This window comes from Cyanistes caeruleus, chromosome 4, assembly GCF_971803275.1.
Source record: "Cyanistes caeruleus chromosome 4, bCyaCae1.hap1.1, whole genome shotgun sequence".
In the NCBI taxonomy this organism is placed as follows: domain Eukaryota; kingdom Metazoa; phylum Chordata; class Aves; order Passeriformes; family Paridae; genus Cyanistes; species Cyanistes caeruleus.
In genome coordinates, this window is record NC_141704.1 from 56,950,117 (window position 1) to 56,967,651 (window position 17,535).

A 17,535-nucleotide genomic window follows, 5' to 3' on the forward strand; every position below is an offset into this window, starting at 1 on the left:
ATGTACTGGAAGTTTGCTGACCACTGTCCAGACCTGTCTGGAACACAATTAATCCATAAGCCATTAGGTAAATAGCACTTTCCCTGTTTCTCTGAAGTATCAATGCATTAGTGCAGTCTGCTTAGGATCCAAGCTATTAGAATCACAGAGTTAGGAGTACCCACACCCTCATAGTTTTCAGGGAATTCGGCCTCATGCCTTGCTCCTCTCACTATATAGAACACAAATCATATTTGCTTCTTTTATTTGAAATTCTTTTTGTACTTTCCCTCCTATTTATATTCTCCCATCCTTCGTTCTGGAAACCTTCCCAGAGCAGCTTCCCCTTTCCTTACCTGCCTTTCTCTGGGAAGCACCTTGCTGCCAGCTGCCTTCCCAGGGGAGCTGAGGCAACCAGATTTATTGCAAGAAGACAACATGAGCCATTCCCTTGCCTGGGCTGGGAGTGAACAGGAACAACAAACCCTTTCTCATCAGCTCCCTATGTCACCAACACATTTGAAGCTTTCTGGTCACCTAATGTAGCATCTAGTCAGTGCAAGCATTTTGCTTGTCGAAAGGACAGAAAATTATGCTTGGCAATTAAGACACCAATTAGTAGAACAGTTTCTATGGTAGGTACTTAGGTGTCCTGTGTGACTATGTCCCCAACCTACAGGCCTTCATTCACCTATCTTCAAACAATGCCTCACAGTGCACCAGAAGGGGACTCCAAAACTGGTTATTATTTATCTACTGCATTTTTTTTTTTTCTATTGGGATGAAAAAACCAAATATGTGAGGAAAATCTAAGTAAACTGTTACCAACTTGCCTTAGTGAAGAATGCAAGTTTTGTCCTTACCCTCTTCTGTCCTGTGTTGCACACTTCCTGCTTTACATTGCTTTGCCTCTGGAATGATGAGTAGAGACTTCGCCTGTTCAGGCTTTGCCTACAGCTTGCCTCGTGCAAACATCTTTTGCAGTTCTTATCCTGGATAGGAAAAGGTGCCTGAATAGGAATGAATATCTATTTGTTGGCTTGTTAATACAGCAGGACTCAAGGGGAAATGACTTCTATTCACTTGCTAAATTAAGTAAGGTACATGGCTTCTCTTTGTCTCCTTTATTCCTTCTATAAAATGAGAGGTGCTTGCTTTCTTTGTCTGAAACAAACAATTCCCTCTTTACATGGTCTTGGATACTTTGATGTTTTCCTGGATCTTTTTTTCCATTCTGCTTATAAAAATAAACGTCTGTATTGTGTAGTTGTGCCCAAAACAGCATTGATGAATCATAATTCCAATGCTTCTGAACCTTCAGTTAAGCTGCTTCTTGCTTCTACTGATGAAAACTCTAATCTCAAACTTGTGCAAACTGTGTCATGATTCCTGCCAGTCCCTCCAGGCAAGTGCTGCTTCTTACTACATGCAAGGTAATGTCTTTAGATGGGCTGTCCTTTACCTATTTGCCTCAAGTCTAACTCAAGAAATCTCATCTCTTGATCATTATAGGTTTCTTCACTGTGAGGGGGTTCAATGAGCAGTGCATGGTGCTTAATTTCAAGTTAGGCTCAAACCAAGACAGTTGTTTTTCATGTACCCCAAGACTGCCACCATATCTTTTAGCCTTCATCCAAGCCTTGAGTTTTGGTTTATTGGCTGTCAGGTAACTGCTTGAGCAGTAAAGAAACCACAGATTTGAGTAATGCATTGGTAGCAGGTAGGTGAAAAGAAGTCTACTTGCAGCTGTGCAAAATTTGAGAAGAGTTAACACTTTTAAAGGCAAAAGTTTTGATTTAAAAGTGCCTTATCATCAATAAGCAGAGACTCATCAGTAATGATGAAAGGAGAGGTGCTGTACAGCACCATTGGCCTCCAGTCCTGCTTCCCTTCAATGTCTCTCCCTGGATACTTTCAGTAAACTTTGTTCTTTGGCTCTGCTCCAGTGGTTGGCTTCCTCTCACTGACTACTTGAAATCAATTCAGATACCCAAAACACTGGCTGTGGCAAGTACAAATAACCAATATTTATCAGATGCTTAAAAATGACTTAGCAAAGACAGCGGGGTTGCTACTTGATATTTATTTTATTTTGAGTGTAGAGAGCCAAAGTCTATGATATTATCTTAAAGAGAAAATGCCTGGGTGTGTCAGAACTGAAAGACTGATTGCAGAATATATGTGGTTGTCAGCACATTCACAGTGAGGCTGCTCCTTGCTCTTTCCATAGAACAAAAAGGTCTTCTCATGGGATCACTACAGCTGTATTGTGCCTAGGGATGGTGGAACTGGGGTTTTCCTTCAGAAACAGTCCAGTTCAAACTCTGTGCTCACACCAGAATAACTACTAAAGAATGTCTGAAGGCAATAGAAATGTTCCATGGTGAATAAAGGGGAAGCAGAAGAGGATTTGGTTCAAGCAGAGCTATTTGTAACTAAGTGGTATTTGGTGACTTTGGTGCTAACCCATGTGACTCCTATAGATGGCTGGTTCTTTACTCCCAAATAAGTTTGCTGTTGGTACCAGAGGTTCTCAGAAGTCTCCACACAGAATTTTCCAAATTATGTTAATGTAAGGAAACTTCCCATTCCTGCTTCAGAACCTATGACAACGATCAACTGAAAACTCTTGATATTCTTTTGGTTTTTAATTTGATTTTTGTAAATTCATACAGAGCATTGTTGCATCTTATTAGAGTCTTTAAAGCATGTTTTAACCATTTTGAGCTTTTAATTTTGTTTCTGTTTACAGTTGAAATGTGGATTAGAACTTTAATCTGTTCTTTCATGTTACTTTAATTTAGTGTTAATTTTTAAATTATTTTATTGCAAAGGAAGATCAAAGATTATTAGCTGAATTCCCTTTCTAGAGTAGCTGACTTTCCTTCTGGAGCAGCATCTAAAGACAGTTTTATAATCTTTTTTGTTACAAAAACCCTTTTTTTCGCTCTGCAAACTGATATTTTCATTAGTGGAAATGGTGGCTGATAGCTCTGAATAGTAAATGCGCTGATTATCTCTAAAGTCCCATGGAATATTGTCATCAATTACTCCATAAGCTTTTCATCTATGCCTAATGTTACAGTCATACATGTGGGAAGGTCTGACCACATCTGGGAGTGCTTTGGAAATTCTGCTTCTCTAAAGATGTTGTTTCCATTAATTATTTTATCAGAACTCACCTTTGGTAGCTATTTCAGATGTTCTTTTAACTCTGCCTGTCTGGATGTTCAAGTGAGTAGCTCTCTGAAAAGCCAGCATTGTTAGACTGTCAGAGGCTCTGTCTAAGGATGGACACTGCAAACCACACTGAAGACAATAGAAAGGTCCAACTGATTTCAGTGGAATGTGTGTTAGATCAGATCAGATTGAAACCAACAATACCTCAATACCTTTGTGGCTTCAGGCAGATCATTTTTTTTTTGTATTTATATTTGCTTTAATCTCCCTCCACTGGAAAAAAAAAAAATCCTTGAGGAAATAAGCTGGTTTCTGTTGGCAGGTTATAGTCACACAAGCAAACATGAAATGATGCCAAAAACATTGAGGTTTTATTTGTAGTGGACACCTGCATGCTGGGAGCTGGCTTGCAACCAATGATTCATTCCTCAATTCAGTTCAATAGAAAATGATTTAATTGGCAAGATAAGCTATGGAATTGGATCCAAAGGATCAAAGAGGAAGATCTTTCAGATATGCTTTAGAGGATGAGTCTAATCTACTCATCTGTGTTTAGAAGAGTTTGATCTCCAATACATATTTAGCTACTATTAAGTTAGTCCACCCCTCATCTGATATGAAGTTAATGTGTTTTTTCTGTAGTCTATGAAGATTTTTTCTTGGTCTGTGTATATACATATGAATAATTGTGTTTTCGTGAGTGTGATGCTTGTTCCTAACTACTGACAGAAGAAAATTTTCTTGCAGGTCATTGTGTTTTGGACCTTACAATGGAAGCCACATCTTTGTCTTGCCACTGTCACTTTGTTTGCAAGGGCAGTAATGGATGGGTTCATCCTGTGCGTTTCACCAACTGAGGAAGACATATTTCCAAAAATATATTAATATCTACATTTTAAAAAAATTCTTACCAAAGGAGATTCAGCTCTGAAATATAAAACTAAAAATTTACAATTTTTTAAAACAAGTATTTTTTTCTGAAGTAAACATCAATTGTGATGGCAGACTAGAATCTTTTTTGAGAAGATAAAAATGTTGAAGCACCTTTTGAAATTAGCAGTTCACATATGACTTAATGCATTTGAAATGTCAGTTCATTTTTCTCTTGGTACCAACAATAATGTTGGAAGACTGTCCAGTAAATAAAAAATGAATGTACCAGGAAAGAGCATTTACATCTAGATGCACAGAATAGTTTCCCTAGGCAACTAATTCTTTTATCTTTTTCCACCTTTTCTGTGATTCCAATGCCTTCAGTAAAACTTTTTCCAACATGGTCAAGCTCTTGGACAGTAGTACCTGCAAAGAGAGCATCTCTTATTGCCCATCCTCAACGTTTTCATAGTTTTTGAAAACTCTATCTCTGAAATATTTGTTCTAGACAACTGATTTGAGAGGGCACATGGACAATATAAGAAATAATCCCTTGGAAATAAGAAAAAGCCAAATAAAAAAATTGCTCTGGAACTAAATGCTAGCAATGTTGCTGCACAATTAATTCTTTAAGGTTAATACCAATTATAATGAGCTCTAAGAAATGCACTCTGACAGTTTCTGAGAATCCCTGTAGGCTCCACACATGAAGCAATGGCTGGAGTTCAAGCTGCCAACTAGGAAAAAACTCAGACTTCAGCACAGGGCAGGGGAGAAGAGAGGAAGGGGAATCCTTGTTCTCTTCCCAGAAGGATGAACTCTGTCTATTCCTTTTCACTCCCATGAATGTTTTCTGCAGCTTTATTTTGTGAAATTTTAGAGGTAGGGTTTTAGTTGATAAATCTTGTAAGGAAAGCCATGATCCATATCTTTGTACTTGCATTTATATTAGGATATAAATAGGATAATTTCTTTTTGGCTGAAACATCTCCTTTCCCTCATTTAAATATTTTTTGTCTGCTGTGCCCATAGGCTTCAGTTCTGCTCTACTCTGTATACATAAATATAAGGGAATCCTACCACCACATATTTAAAATTTATATGTTTGCAGCCCTTGAGACAGCTTCTGGCTTATAAGCACAGCTGATAAACTGCAGAAAAATCAATCTGAGTTCATCTAAGTGACCACTGATACCATCCAAAACTAAACAGGAAATGAATTTTCACCAATGTATATTTTAAAACTCATCTTTCCTAGGAAAAACTAGGAATATGAAGGCTAGTTTGGTCATTTTTTTTTCTCTTGAAAGAGAAAGAAAACAACTAAGCAGACTGAGAGAAAGACACCCTGAAAGAGCCCTACTGTGCAACAGAGAGAAGGCTGGAGCTCACATCTCTACAACCTTTTGGTGAGCACACTGAACATCCATCCCTCTGGGATCATTGCTCTCAGGGTCTCTCCCTGACGTGCAAGACGCAGCCAAAGCATCCCCCTGAGATAAGGGACTGGGAAATGTTGTGTTCCACAGCTTGTTGAACCAGCACTTGGACCTGAGCTTGGACTGATCTACAATATGCCCTAGATCTGCAAAACTTTATGAGAAAAGTTCTAAGTTCTACAAGAACAAGTAGTTCCTCCCCACAAAAAAAAGTTCTGTTTCAATACATATGGCTTTTTTCCAGTAAGAAAAAGAGAGATTCATTAAAAATATGGAATAAGTTTTACCTGTTATTTCTGTTGCAGAACTAGCACTAGCTAATGCGTGTCTTGTGTTTTCTGCATAACAAAGTACCTTACCTATGGAGCCAGACCTCTTCATCTTCTGACCAAGGGGTAATCTGTTCAACTGAGCTGAAAAAATAGAAGCCTAACTAGTGTTAGACAGAGAGTGACTGGTTGAGATGAATGCAAGCACATAAATGCCTTATCAAAAAAAGCACAAAATGCACAGGTTCAGTAGGGCACAGTGATGTTAATTTGGAAACACTGAGACTTGAAAGAGACATCATAGTCTTAAAAGTTACCTCTCAGTCTTCTGGATGTGGAAACTCTGCTTTGATAGCCTTCTGGTAACAACTGCTCCATCTACCTTGGGCAATACTGCAGAGACAGGGCAGCTGCAAGATCCTGTTGTATGCTGCTGAAGGGAATGACTAATGAGGCTCCTGAAGCAGCCTTCCTAGTTCCACCTGGGGATGTTAAAAAACAGAAAGGAAACCTATTCTGTAAATAAGAAAAAAACTAACAAAAACCCCCAAAACCACAGAAAAGTCGAACACAGGACTAATTTAACACCCTCCAACAATGAATTGTCAAAATACAGTTTCTCAAGGGGTCTACTTCATCTGCTATCTAGTTCAGCTTTCTAAGTACTGGTTCTATTGTAAAAATAAATCTATGCTGTTGGTGGAAGTGAAAAACAACACTGTTATTACCAATTCTTGATAACCAATTGCTAGAAATTTCCTGCTTGCAGTAAGCTGTATTTAGTCTTATTCAAAAAGAAGCTAAGATTTAGATGCTACAGAGCATCAATTAAGAGCACCATGTACCGGTATTGTGTTATTATTCCACAGACACAGGTATAATTTTCTGACTCCTCTTTGAAAAAGCTTCCCCCACCTCCATATACATTACAGCAATATCTGTCTTCCTGCAGAGATCCTAAAACATAGTTTCAAAGGGGTTTGCTTGATCCTGTCACCTCAAAAGCTGTTCAGCCCTGAGGCTGAGCCCTCACCAGCAGAGAGCTCAATGTGGGGAAGGACTGACAAAGGACAACCAGCTCCCCTGTCGGAATTTCTGGGGTTTCCCTTCCTGCCAGCGTGCTTCCCTAAGAAAAAAAAGCATAGAAAGGTCTTTTGCTACCACTTGGAGAATCACAAAATCATTTAGGTTGAAAAAAACCTTTAGGATGCTGAAGTCCACCTGCAGTGGGCTGCAGGGGTTGTTGTGGTCACAGTGCAGGACCCAGAACCTCATCTCTCCTGGGATTTGATCCTAATAGGGGCAGATCCCACCCACTTCCAACACAGCAGAACTGCACAATCTTATGATGAGACACCACAGTTTCAGGACTAACCAGCCTTCTGAGAACACAGCTGCTACACAAGGTCTGGAGAGGCCAAAGGGAAGGCAAAATAACAGCCTGCAGGTGTGTTCATCATCCTGCTTGCCTCTCTCAGGATCCCCTTCTGAGCACATGTGCTCATGCACTCAGACTAATTTTTCATTGGTCATAGACCTAGTGCTTTAATAAAAGATAAAATTCATTATGTGAGTGTTATTAACTTGGAGGATGCATCATTTTATGCTCACCTTCAAAACTACTGGCAATCAGCCTGTCTCAGGTGGCTCTGTGCCAGGCCCAGCAGGTTGTTGGATTTATCGCCCACAATCACCACTTTTGTCCAGATTTATCATGCCTTACTGTGACCATTAGCACCCTTGATTACCTCTTCATCTTCAGTCTTTTGAATCACCACTTTGATGTATAATATCTCCTCAAGCAAGGACATTTCCCCTTCAACAGCAATTCTGAATGGTACACAAACAGGTGAAAATACCCCAGCAGCTTTTTCAGGCACAGAGTGTGTGACAAGGCCTTTCTTTTTAAGAATATCAAGGACCGTTTTTTCTGATGATTCTTCCATTCCAACTCGTAGCCATCACAATATGCCTGTGTAATCCAGATCCAGGACAGCCATCTAAAGTAATAAACACTAATGGGAGCAGGACCTTATCTAGAAACCACAGGACCTCCTAATTGATTCCTCAGGCAAAAATCTCCTTCCTTATGATCACCTGTCTTCATCAGACCCACCTGGAAATATCTGCAAACTTCCCTACAATTGTCTATTGCCTTTCAAGTGACCAACAGGAAAAAACAGACCGACTCTGGCATATTGGTCAGTTTTTCCCACTGACACAAGGCTGTTGCAGCTTTCCCTTGTTCTTCTGTGTCTTCCTAAATTCACCTTTCATCTCTTGCTGCAGGCTACAAAACTGCTTGGAGCAGAGATTGGGTGGATTTGTCATGTATTAATAAAACTTCTCTTAAAATTCATGCTAGGCCACACTTATGAATTTAATGATAGTAGTACAATGAAGATTTCCCTAAAGTGTACTTCAGGATAAAAGGAATTCTTTTACTGAGCTTGTTTTCTCCCCCAGGTCAAGTATATTGTTGTAGGAGGTAGAAAACTTCATGGGAAAGACTGAGGGGTGGAGTGCTCCTGCTTCCATCTGGCATTGATGACAAGTAAGGTGTTACATAAAATTCCTGCAGGACTTGTGTTTGCATATTTCTCAGCTCGAGAGATGTGATTCATAGCAATATTGTCCAGGAAAAAGCAGGTGCCCAGGTGGACAATTAATGAGTGTTCTTGCTTCTTGGGCCCAGAGCACAGGGGCAACACATTTCCTCCAACAGCTGATCCTCCTGCCTGGCACAGCAAAAATCCCCAGACCTGTGCCTGCTGACCTAGCTGTGAGCACAGCTACGTGCAGACAGTGCTCACAGCAGTGATGCTCTGCAGACATCACATTTCCCACCACGGGATGCAGTGCTTACACAGTGGGTACCAGCCCAGCAAATTCACCTCTGGCAGGAAGAAAAGCTGTAAGAAATATCACAGTGTGGCATCTACTGAACTTTACTTCCTTCCTTCTGCCAACTTTAGCTGCCTACTCCTCTCTTTGAGCTGTAGAATTCCCTGCCTCTCTGCTGCATCGGTGAGGCCTACAGGTAAAAACATTCCACACTTTATCACCAGCATCCCAAATAATTTAACTGTCATTCTAAACACCTCTTCTGCTTTTGTTCCATTCCTTCTTTCCTAGCCTAGCAAATTCTTATGTGTCTTTTCTATAACTATAAACAGTCCCACAGAGGAAGTCTATAATGGCAACTGCCCTGTCAGATGGAATAAAGATTTAAACTAATGGATGAGGAGGAGGTTCAAACAAAAATTGTAGTAATAAGTCCACCCAGCAGCCCACATTTTCTTAGTTTGCTTGCTACTTGGATCCTAACAGCCACCAAACCACCTGTTTTCTGCCACTGCAGCTCAGCTGTTGTTCACAAATTTCAAATATTTGTGCCAGTAATTAAATTGTGCCAGCAAAGCACTATTAAATTTAGTTATTGCAGAAAGGAGCTAAAATAATTTATCAGATCTGAGTGGATCATCAATGTGTTTTTGAATTTAATGAAAATGGGAATTGGGTCAGCAGGAGGAAGAGGAGACATCAATTAAAAAATATATCTATACTGGAGTCTCAAAAGCCATTAACATTGATTTCAATCCAGAACACAGGGCCTGGCTGGTAAAAAAACATTGAAGAATAATTAAAGGGGATTTTTTTTGGGTTTTTTTTTCCCTGTGGCTAGAATACAATAACAGAACTCCAAGAAGTGGAAGTAAATAAGATGTAATCACTGCAGAGAGCTATAAAGGGCTATGAGAAGCTGTTAATGCTAGTGCTTTTATTTGGTCTCCTTTCATATCTTTATTTGCATTTTTAAAGTTAAACACTTGTTTTTAATGGACAGGAATGTGGGACTGGCGCTGGAATTCATTCTGCCCCCTTCTGTTCTTCTCACAGGCACTTCTTCACTGCACTGAGGCATCCCGAGAGCTTCTGCTGCTGAAGATGATACAGTCAGACAGGTTCCTCACAGCTGGATCCTGTTCAGGTAGGGGTGGTTACACAGACTAGCTTGGTTTAATTGTATTTTGATGTTTGTAATATCCCCGCCATAAATAATGTAACTATTCCATTCTTGAGTCAAAAATGTGTCACTTCTGAGCCAGCCCAGTCATGTGGAGACTACAGATGACAAAGATTAACTTCTTTCATCTTCCTGCTCTTTATTTTCAGGTCGATATGGTCTGCTCTGAATGACCCAAACAGAATTGACTTTTCACTAAAAAATAAATCACAGAGCTGGTGTATGGCCACAAGAACTTTGTTGCAGACTGGATCCAAGAAGATCTTTGGGTCTTCTAGCAACAATTCTTCTGCTTCTGTCCTTGAAGGATTTTCAAAACTGCAGCTACATGATTACCATGGTCAGTGTTTTTTTCAGTGTGTTTTGTGAATAAGAGAAATTACATGATAAAGATCTAAACTAAAATTCAACCTCCATATAAATGGAAAACAATTATATCTTCCTCCCTCACATATTCTTGAATAGATGGCTGTAGTTCTGCTTTTGCTTCTTTGGTAGATTATTTCTCATCTAATTCAATCAACTAATCCTGCAGAAAACTCTTGTTAGTTTGCAAGGGTTTTTCTTTTTCTTCAGCTAATGAGCTGACCACTCACACAGTGGTCCAATAAGTTCCAAGCTTCCTTAAGGTGAGAAATGGGGGAGAGAGGCAGAACAATCCAGGGACTGGAGTAATCCCTGTGAAATAGCATATATACCACCTGTTTTGTTTGTACCCTACTTTAAGAGCCATTCACTGACTTTTGCTAGACCGGCATTCACAAGGAAGGAAGGTAGGATTGTATTCTTAAACTTAATGTGCTCAGGTTAGAAAAATATGAACAAAACAATTTTGTATGGTCTTGGTTGGCACATTATTAGCTCTAATTCCACCAATTAGTGGAAAACAGCTGTTCAAAGGCTGAGTACTCTGTTCTCTACACCTGACAATACTTGAAAACCTTCTAGTGCTATACCAGGCACACAGATTAGCTAGCTAGTGTGTCAAATCAAGTTACCTCTCAGAACCATAATTGCTTTCTTTTCTGAAAAAGGCAATTTACTTCACTCACGAATGTATTTTAATTAATGTATATTTATGTTGCAAATAGTTATCAGAAAACTGACAGCATCTTGATCAGAAATCTTGTTGGTCTAAGACTTGAGGGCTGGTAGTCAAACATCTTCTGGAGATCACTTTACTTTCTTCCTTTTCTTTATTTCCCATTGGCTGTGACAAACCAAGCCAAAAGGTATTTAAGGAACCCTGCAAACCTCATAGCTCTTGCCAGGTTACTGTCTGTGGGTATGAAAATTTGAGTTTATTGTAATTTTTGCAGTCACTGTCCCTGGAGGTGCTTAAGTAAAGGCTGGATGTAGCACTCAGTGTCTCAGCTCTGGCTGACCAAGGTGGTGTTAGGTCACAGGTTGGGCTCAGTGACCTCAGAGGTATTTTCCAACATAGTTAATTCGGTGATTTATGTGTCTAATTATTTCATATTAGCAGTGTAGTTAAAAAAATATGCATATCCGGGGATGCACATTTAGGTCATTTAAAAAAACCCAACACAACAGCAATTGAAATGCTGCTGAAGTTTTGCAATGCAGACATTCCCTGACATCTGCCTGGTGGATACATCTGCACCTTTATAGTAATTAAAATATTTCCCTGTACATGTAGGAATTCTGTATCAGATGGACACTTATCAAGTGGGCTTAAAAAAAAAAAAAAAAATTAAAAAATCACCTAAACTATTATATATTTTTTCTGATACTTTTTATTTTCTTTCTTAGATAAAATCAATTGATATCACTACTGTCTTCATTAAATTGCAGGTCAGTCAATGACATGACTGACATGTAACTTTTAGATACTGTTGAGAAACAAAATTAATTGCCCAAAATATAGACAATTGCAGAGGAAGGCAGAAAATAGGGTTACAGTTTTGAAGAAAATACCACACTTTGGCCATCATTTCAAAAATTAATTTTACTTAAGTATGACTACAATTGTTTGCAAAATTACTTGACAAAGAGATGGCCCAGCAATTACTGCTTTATGATTTAGTTAATATCTCATTAAAATTAACTTCTCTTACAAAACAAAGTATTTTTTCTGCAGATTATATCTGCCTAATATCATGGGGGTTTCTGCAGATAAATAGGAATTCAGCTCCTTTTGCTTACTTGCATCTGCTTTCAGCACAATTTGGCACAATTCCTTATTTTGAATTGACATTGGTCTGACCAGGACACATGAGTGATCTCTGAAACCTCTGAAGAAAAACAAATATGTTGATGAGTTAGTCTTGTTTTGTTTTGCTGTCTGATGTTTTGGGAAGATCAAGGGAGTTGTTAACAATTTCCTAAGTCTGTAATAGATTTTTTCTCTTTTGATCAAAATTTGAGACTTAATTTAAAGCCAGTTGGTTTAATAATAATGACTTTTATAGAGCACCAAACTGGCCCACAAATCAGCTTTTGGAGAAGTCATTCTATTTCTGAAAGTATTTGGTTGGATAAATAAATTCACTTTTAAACTCTTCTCAAGCTGTTCTTTTGCACAGAAATGACTTCATGTGGAATTTGGGAGTAAGTCTGGAATGAAGGAAGTGACATAGGGATATTTGCCCATCACTACTTCTGGAAAAAAATTAATCTCATTAGGCCTCAGGCTCAAACCTATACCCTTTGATCACAGGACTGAATATCCTTCTGGTTTCATATATAACTCTATCATGACCTTTAGAACCAAGGTGAAATCAAATGTTCAACAGTCAGTATTAGAAGACAAAAAGTAGTTTAAGGGATTATGAGTAGTCAGGGGTGGAAAATGAAACTGCAAAACTTCTAATATTCCCTGATTTTACCCAGGCAGAACCTAGCATTGAACAAATCAGTTTAAGGATCCAAATCATATTTGGGAGCCCAAGTCTTAAGTGCACAGCTAAATTTGTATGTTCAACGTGTTTGCACTTAAAAGTACAGATTCTAAAATGGAGCCATTTCTCAAACATTTCCAGCATATCAATCTACTTTTGGCTAGAGAAGATATTCTCATAGAGGAACCAATGGCAGCGTTGGTCAAAGGCAGAGCCAGTGTAGCAAGGGAATTTGGAAAGCCATCTCAGATGGCTGGGCTTCAAGATCTGAGGGGAATTTACTATCATTTGAACTTATCCCTATGTAAACTGCACCTGGACTTAATAAATAACTTATATCTGAAGATAGATAATTTTATTTTATTATTCTCCCCCCACCCCATAAAATTCCAAGTTCCTTTGCCTTGGTGACACAACCTGCACCGCCTGTCCAAGGCTTTTCTGCATCTTGGCAGCAAACAAAATACTATCTTGTAGTTTTCATATCAAACCCACCAGCTCATAGCCCTTCTGTTTCCAGGGAAATCCCTGAGCAGCCCAATCACCTCAGGCACTGGCTGCAAAATGCCTTCCCTATTAGTGCACTTCCAGGTCTTCCATTTGTCAACCCTCCTTCTTCCTCCCCTGGTTTAACTCCAGCTCCCTCTGACCCTCTGCACAGTCTCTTGGCATCTGCAACAGCCTCCCAGTATCTCTCTGCCTCATCAACTCTCCAACCCTTATCAGATCTCATCAGCAAACCTCTCCTCATTCCCCTGCCTGCACCTCTTAATTTCTTCCACTCTCTTCTCTATGTTATTTGCCTTTGTCTCTCTTTGATATGTTCTGCAGGCAGTATTTTTCTGCTTCTGTTGGTCTTTAACTTATACATTATAATAGCTATGGTCTTGTATTATTTATTTTGTAAAGCATTTTAGGAGAAGAATTCACATGAAAGAAGTGATGAAAAATAATCTTGCATTGAATTATTGATAATCTATAAAAATGAGCTTGTACTATTGTCATCTCTTTTCTTACTTTTCTATCTTTACACTTCCCTTCCCAAAATGCCCCAGAAATTTTATCTAAGTCTGAAACATGCACCTCCTGCTAACTGAACAGTGATAACTTCACAGAGTTAAATGTGGGTGATTGGTAGGGTCTGAAAACAAAGCACCTCAAAGGGAAAAATGAAACTTTAAAACAGATCTCACCAAAAGAAAATGGAAACAATTATTTAATGTAATTCTCAGGGGCTTATGGCCTTGGATGATCAAAGTGCACAGTCACACTCCTGGGGACAGAGAAAGAAGGAAGCAGCAGGAGGCTCTGCAGTGAGATCTGATAACTCCAGATACACCAGCATCACATACCTAATAGGGCACTGAGGAAATATGAAGACTGCAAATCTCTTCCTTCTTCCTAAGGCCATTTTTGAGGAGCATGGTGGAGGTGCCAATGTCTCCAGAGTACAAAAGCCACTTGGCAGACTTTATGTCCAGAGTATTAATTAAAAACTGTGGAATCACATTATTGGCAGCAGCAGTGTCAGGCCTTTAGTATGTCAGCAAAGGGTTTTACAGAAAGGAAGGAGGTGCCAAGTGGGAGTGAAACTTGGGAATGAATCTTGTTATTTTGGTCAACTGAACAACCCAACTGGATAATGACAAAGCAGCAGCAAAGGTAGTTGGGCGGAATAACTTTTATATATATCTTAAATTTATTATTTTAATTTCCTTTTCTTTTTCCAATTATTTTTCATGAATTGCATATATATTAATATCAGTCATCAGTTAAAGTAGGTCTTGAAAGATTTTCATGAAATTATTTCCCTAAGTCTCCATTTTCTTCTTGCCTTTGTTTCTCTCTCTCTCTCATGCTTTCTTTATTATTTTATTTCTTTTCATTTTGCTTGCAATTACCTGCATGAAACTTATTTAAGCGTTTAATTTACTATAAGATTACAGGTACATTCTCACACTCTGGTAATTATCTCTGGAGCAGCATATGATTGGCATAGCTAATGATAGCTAACTTCAACAGAAGAGTCTGCAGTTCTCTCTTTTCCCTGAGAAATGACATAGTTTTACTCAAAGATTCACAATAAAAGGAGGAAGGTCATCTTAGACTATGGCCCAGTTGTTGGTTATAAGTCAGGTTTTTAGCTGAGGCAAGTCATTCCAGCTTTGGCTTACTGGAAGTGAATTACAATGTCTAAAGCTCTCCTCCCTGTTTCTTATGTACTGCCTTTCCTGCACTGTTAACATTGCAGAATATTTTATGGCCACTTTATGTTCTTGCAGGTAAATGAGATGTTATGAGATGCTCAGGGAAAATAAAATAAAATAAAATAGATAAATAAATAATTCTCTCATCAAAGTAACTTCTAGAAAGGAGAGTGTAGGAGTAAAATGTGAAAAGACTAAATAGCAGCCAAGGGGAAAATCTGAGTAAAACATGCTCTGAGATTTACTGTATTAAGGTAAAGGTGGTTAGGAGTTATCCCACTATGAAATTTGTGTGTGCAGCCAAGGGGTGGAGAAAACAGCCCCATTAGCTGTATCTGGTGCTGCTAGGGAGACAGCAGGTAGGGAAACAGAAGGGAAAGGAAGACTGATGTCAAAGAATTTAGGACTTTTAGGTCAAATACAAACTCAGCCAAAGTAAGTGAGAGGCATACCAGTGTCTTGGCCAGGCCTGGATTCTTATGTGGCCGCATAAGAAATAAAAATAGAATTTGTTACAGCACAACTGTTTGTTACAGGTGACAGGTCTCCTCACTCTACTCTGTGCTCAACTGCTGCTAAGGAGGGGCTAAACTAAATTTCAATTTAGGAGGATTGCCTTCAATAAAATCAGGTGGGATTTCTTTCCCCAGTGGGTTAATGCATGGAATTAATAAAAAAGCAGTAAGGGCACTGATCTGATATTTGTATTAAGTTTTGTATAGAGTAAATCAAGACATTTCCTTGCTTTTATCTCCAGACAAAGCACAGCCTAATCAGCACTACATCTTCTGAATTTGCATTTGAGGACAAAGATGAAAGATTTTTTCATAACAGTCATGTAGCAGAAGTTGTGATGCAACAGATTAGAAACAGGGCTACACAATGGCTTGTTTCAGATGAACTTCTGTGAGGACAAATCATTAGATGACATTTAACCTATGCTGGCATTTTTGTTTGCCCTTAGAACATCACCTAATTAAATGTGGATTTATTCTGACAAGCCAGATGGTCCTCTGGTTACTGCAAGGAGTCATGACATGCCGTATCTATTCCTGGCTCTGCCACTTATCTGTCCTGTGACCTTTGCAAATCACTTAACCTCTTCACACCTTCAAATTCCATTTATGATACCAGAAGAATAACGTGATTTTTTACTGTACAAAGGCTTTGCACAGTCCAGTGCATTAAGATCACTAGGTGCTCCACTATTAATGAGAGGACAACAGATTTTAGTTTGTGGAGCCACATGGTCAGCTGGCATTTACTGCTCCATCTCCCCTGACTTAAATGGACTCTTGGCTTATTCATACTCTCTGAAGATTTGCCTCATTTTGTGTTCTCATTTAATTTTCAATCTGAGTATTTAATTTGCTGTATTTTACCATTAAAGTTGCATTCTCTTATATTAATTTAATAAGCTATTAACAAATTTATTCAAGGGTAATAAATCCTTATGAAGTCATACAAATCAATGACTTGCTCTTATTGTTGCTAATAGATCCCTTGCATTTCAGCCATGTGTGTTTCCAAGATGTTTTATTAGAAGTAGTGATCACAATGTCAGTTCAAATTTTGAAATTAGAAGTCATTTTAATCTCTTCTCAGAATTCAGGTTTTTTTTAGGAAATACTTCTATGCCCTTGAAACTTAAGAGGTTCTTTTCAAATTGGGACGTTTATCAAAACCAAGAAAACATTAAAACTTACTCTTTTCTCAGGCTTTCCAAGAAATGCCAAAGTTATTCAAAAAATGTGACTGGTTATTCAGAAAGGAAAAAAAGGTGCAGTTGTCACAAAATGCAAGTAGAGCATTTGATTAAGAAAATTCTCTCTACTCCTTTATACTTTGCTTTTCAGGAAAACTTGGGCTCAGGGATTCTCCTTCTTGTCAGACTAAATAAACACACATGTCAGAAAGAGCTGGTATAGTTGTGTCATTCCTCACTCTTCTCACCTTCACCTCCTATGTTTCTATAATTATTTAATATTTTAACACTTTGAAGTATATTTACATAAGATTTGTTTGATCCACAGCATCACTCAGCAATAAATAGGTCCTTCAAAGTATTTTGTGTTAATTTCTTTGCATCCCTTCCAGTAATGATACATAGACTGCAAAGCAGAGGCAACTACTTTTTCCCCCACTTTTTGCTGATGTTGGAACTTTGATTTTTCAATTTTGAACTTCATAATTTAAATATTTAATTATTTGCTTCTATAAATTCAACTTTCAATGCCATTGTGCCTACATTAGGAACCTGAGGTCTCTGAGACATGTGATTAATTGCTAACAATTTTCTCTTAAACACTTTTTCTGTTGACTTGTTAGAATATGAAGTTGATATGGATGTAGTTTTTTCATCCCAAATAGCAATAGCAAAGTTGACTGTTTCTGCAAATGCTTTCTGCCTTCCTGATGCCATGGATCTTTTCTTCAACCTCTTCAATAACAAAGGCAATTTTTAAAAACAGATATAAAGTGTGAGAAAAACATATTACAGCAACACTGACGTGTCTGAGATACTTGCAAGAACGTGGCTCAGTTTATAACATACTGGACTGTAATTGGTTGCTGGAACTTCAACTGGATAGAAATTGGCAGGATCAGTACCAGATGAGATGTTTCTATCAGAAATCTCAGTGATTCATCAAGTAGACATATGGCTACATTTCTTCAGGAGCCCGAGGTGTATAATGGAGG

The 17,535-nt window shown here is 38.5% G+C and overlaps 2 long non-coding RNA genes across 2 annotated transcripts; one reads left to right on the forward strand and one right to left on the reverse strand.

Annotated features, from left to right (window-relative positions):
• Window positions 1–3,393: 3,393 nt before the first annotated feature.
• LOC147653663 (uncharacterized) lies at window positions 3,394–7,005 on the reverse strand. Its single transcript, XR_015285659.1, has 4 exons — window positions 6,941–7,005; window positions 6,058–6,222; window positions 5,831–5,900; window positions 3,394–4,458 (listed from the first exon to the last, which is right to left on the reverse strand). It is a non-coding gene; the product is annotated as an uncharacterized LOC147653663 (long non-coding RNA).
• A 1,201-nt stretch (window positions 7,006–8,206) lies between these two features.
• On the forward strand, window positions 8,207–12,291 carry LOC111937491 (uncharacterized). Its single transcript, XR_002868651.2, has 3 exons — window positions 8,207–8,780; window positions 9,641–9,731; window positions 9,917–12,291. It is a non-coding gene; the product is annotated as an uncharacterized LOC111937491 (long non-coding RNA).
• Window positions 12,292–17,535: the final 5,244 nt, after the last annotated feature.